The sequence below is a fragment of the Priapulus caudatus genome, unplaced genomic scaffold, assembly GCF_000485595.1.
Source record: "Priapulus caudatus unplaced genomic scaffold, Priapulus_caudatus-5.0.1 Scaffold2333, whole genome shotgun sequence".
Lineage (NCBI taxonomy): Eukaryota > Metazoa > Priapulida > Priapulimorpha > Priapulimorphida > Priapulidae > Priapulus > Priapulus caudatus.
Genome location: NW_014579394.1, coordinates 1 through 4,600, shown reverse-complemented (window position 1 = coordinate 4,600; position 4,600 = coordinate 1).

Here is a 4,600-nt window from a genome sequence, read left to right as displayed (position 1 = left end):
CACACGGGAGAGAAACCGTATAAGTGCGATCTGTGTGATGCTACCTTCACAGGATCGGGTGCTGTGAAGACACACATGAGAACTCACACGGGAGAGAAACCGTATAAGTGCGATCTGTGTGATGCCGTCTTCACACAATCATGTGGTGTGAAGAAACACATGAGAACTCACACGGGAGAGAAACCGTATAAGTGCGATCTGTGTGAAGCTGCCTTCTCATGTCTGGGTAATATGAAGAAACACGTGAGAACGCACACGGGAGAGAAACCGTATAAGTGTGATCTGTGTGAAGCTGCATTCTCACAATCAGGTCATGTGAAGATACACATGAGAACTCACACGGGAGAGAAACCATATAAGTGCGATCTGTGTGATGCTGCCTTCTCAGGTTCGGGTCACCTGAAGACACACATGAGAACTCACACGGGAGAGAAACCATATAAGTGCGATCTGTGTGATGCTGCCTTCTCGCATTCGTGTGCTGTGAAGAGACACATGAGAACTCACACTGGATAGAAACCATATAAGTGTGATCTGTGTGATGCTGCCTTCTCCTGTCTGTGTCATGTGAAAACACACATGAGAATCCACACGAAGGGAACAATCATTCAAATCTAACATTAAAAGTTTCGCTTTCGCTCTGAAGACACCCTATGATCGCACATGAGATGTAAGAAGAAAGTACATCTCGAACCTTGAGACCCACATGTAAGAGCAGCTTGGCTCTGTGAACACGCGAGCGCACCGCACACATCGATCTGGGGCAGTGTGGAATCCCAACGAATACAACTCAACTGCCACAGCTTCTGCCAGGGTGGAGGCTGAACTACACATTGCTTGTGAATGCTCTGAAACCGATTAAGTTACAGTGACATCATCGTGCTTTTAATGTGTTTTTAATGAGTACCCAATGTGTGAGCATTAAACAAATGTGTAACCTTTGTCTAAAATGTAACTAATACCATTTTTGAATAACCATATGTTTGAACAATGTTCTAATAAAACAACGTATAGCCTGTATTATTACTTGCAATTTTGATGTTTGTCATCGAGTATGATATATGAAGGATACAGAGGGAAGTAGGGAGGATTAAAACAATAAAAACGAGGACGTGTATTGGAATGATAATTCTACTGACAGAGTGGGCGAGGAAGGAGAGAGGCAGAGCAAGTGAGATAGCGAGATGCGAGAAATGCACAAAATGTTGATGTTTTATTAATATCAAAATATATGTGTGTAGACATTTACACATAATTAACATTTAAATAACGGCTTATAATAATTTCGAACACAGGCGTATTTATTGATATATGTCCTACTCATTCAATCATTAACTTGTGTCTAAAATGTAACTAATACCATTTGTGAATAACCTTATAATATGTTTGAACACTGATCTAATAAAACAACGTATACACTGTTATTATTTGTAATTTTGATGTTTGTCATCGAGTATGAAGGATACAGAGGGAAGTAGCGAGGGATACAGCAATGAAAACGAGGACGTGAGTTGGGATGAAAATTGTATTGACAGAGGGCGCAAATAATTGAGATAGAGAGATGCGAGAAACGAGGCAAATCGAATTTATATTCGTTAGCTGTAAATCAAAGAGAAAACTCATGATATAGTTACCAGTTGATGTTTTGTTAATTTTAAAATATATGCTTGTAAGCATTTACACATAGTTAACATTGAAACAACGGATAATTTCTAACACCGACGTGTTCATTTATATATGTCATAGAAATTCAGTAGCACGTATAGCATATCACACGATTTCAGTCGTGGGCGAATGCTCACGCTCCCTCCATATGACTTTAATTAGTCATATTAATTGTTAATTATTCATAGATGTCGCGAATGCAATTGCCGTGTGTTGTTGAAATTTACGAGAGTAGAGCTGGGTTGGATTTTTCACATATTTGTGTGACAAATGCGCCCGGTGGTGTAGCACTTGTCTCTATACTCCGTTAAAATGAGGTAATAGATCTAGAACGATGCGAAAAGATAGGGAGCCGGTCTATGCCACGGAGCTGTATTAAATTTACTTGTATCAGACACGTGCTTTTATGCACACTACTACTCGGTTTACGCTCAACCTCGAGGTTAGCAGAATTGGTGTATTTGCCAGTATATGGCGTCCCAATGCAGCAGACGTGAAGGAACATGATACAACAACCAATCTAAAACACCTAGAACGTTTCGGCGCGTACGCAACATTTTTACTCGTACTAAGTGATAATATAATGAAAGTAGACTTCACACGAAACCTTTCGCACCGACATGTCATGCATTTTGCTTGCTATTCCATCGGCTCCAATTCCAACATGGCTACATAATAATTTTATCAGTAGAGTTGCGTAATATTTGTCTAAAACCAACATAACTAACGATTAACGCGTTTCCCAGACGTATACGTGTACAATGCAGAACAGTACGCGTTAGTACTGTTTTAGTAACTGCTTTGTTCATGAAGCGACACAATGATTGGACACAGGCTGGAAGGCTACGAGTAATATATATATTTTATTCCAAGTATGATATGATATATATGACGTACGGTGTCGGTTATTTTATTCAATAGAGAGAGAAAGAGAAATTAATTAAAAATGATTACACACCACACACACGCACACACACACACACACACACACACACACACACACGCGCGCGCACACACACACACACGCACGCACACACGCAGGCACACACGCGCGCGCACGCACGCACACGCACGCACACACGCACACACACATTACAAACATCCTTCCCACACAGCACACCAACACACACACAACACACACACACGACACACCACACTACACACAACTACACTAATATACATATATCACGTGAATTGGCAGTAGGCGAGATATAGGACATTAATTCGAATTTTGTGACTGTTCAGTAAAATTATCATTTTGTGTCCCAGCCTCGCCTGAATATAAGCCGTGCACCATGGCCAAAGAACGCAGAACGGCGGTAGGAATGCGCTAGGTGCGCAGTCAAATGACCCACAGCCTTTTCTGATAAGAAATGCGTGCAGGGGTTGCGCATCTGGGCGTGTACCAGGAATTTGTACAGGGGGTGGTGGGGTTAACGTAACCGCTAAACTTGCAATGCACGGCAAAGGGTGGGGTTGAATTTTTTTTAATTAGACTCCCTCAGAATGCGTTCTGCGGCGAGCAGGTGGGGTTCCGGACCCCTTGGACCCGCCCCAACCCCCTGTTACACGCCCTCTGCGCTATGCCGGTCGTGCTGTTGCGACTCGCACAGCCATGCGTCTGGCATGCGCGTCAATCGCCTGCTGTGGTGTACGGTAGCAGACGGCCTCGCGGATTGACGCCCCGTGTGTATAGCGTGTAACACCCGCCTGTGTCGCGGTCGTGAGAACCCTCGGCGGGACAGTGGTGATATCAGCTATCGCATCACGGACATCAATTAGGCAGCTTCACACTGGCTGGGAATTAGCGCGGAATGCAAATCTCGGTTTTTGCATCGCGGATTACAGATTAGATCGAAATACAAGAGATTTTACAGTTGTGTAACGCAAAAATTCATCACGGATCTCGCGACCATCAGCATCGCGCGCAAACTCGCACTTTTGTACTGTCGCCGCATATTTTGGGAAGTAGTCGATTAATGTGACGCAGCGTGTGGTGAACGCTCGCGCAAATATCCCCGGTATTTTGTATCCCATCATACGATGTGTTTACGTAAAATACGTGCGAGACGTAGAGTTATCCGTACGTTAAACGCTATCAGAGCCTAGAAGTAGCATACGTTAAGTAACAGAAGCTAGAGTACGTACGGTTAACGTAACAGAGCTAGAGTTTCGTTACGCTTAACGTAAACAGAGCTAGTAGCATACGTAACGTAACATGAGCTAAGAGTAGCATACGTTAACGTAACAGAGCTAGATAGCATACGTTAACCGTATCAGAGCATAGAGGTCAGCATACGTTGACGTGCTACACAGCTACGAGTAGATTACTGTATAACGTAACAGTAGCTAGAGTAGCATACGTTATCGTAACAGAGACTAGGAGTTAGCATACATTAACGTACAGAGCTAGAGTAGCATACGTTAACGTAACAGGAGCTAGTAGTAGCATCCGTTAACGTACTACGAGCTAGAGTAGCATACGTTAATCTGTAACAGAGCTAAGAGAGTTAGACATGACGTTAACGGTAACAGAGCTTCAGAGTAGCATTACGTTAACGTTAATAGAGCTTAGAGTAGCATACGATTAACGTAATAGGCCTTAAGAGTAGCATACGTTTAACGTAACAGGCTTAGAGCTAGCATCGTTAAATCGTACAGAGCTAGAGGTAGCATACCGTTAACGTAACAAGAGATAGAGCTAGCATACGTTATAACGTACAGAGCTAAAGTTAGCATACGTTAACGTACAGAGCTATAGAGTAGCATACGCTTTAACGTAAACAGAGCTAGGTAGCATACGCTTATACGCTACACAGAGCTAGACAACGACTTGCACTGCCGTGTACGTGAAATCGAACACCCGAACTCAACCCGATAGTACATAAATCCTCGCGCCGCGCGACCCGGACAGGGTTATATTCCGGCTTATCGG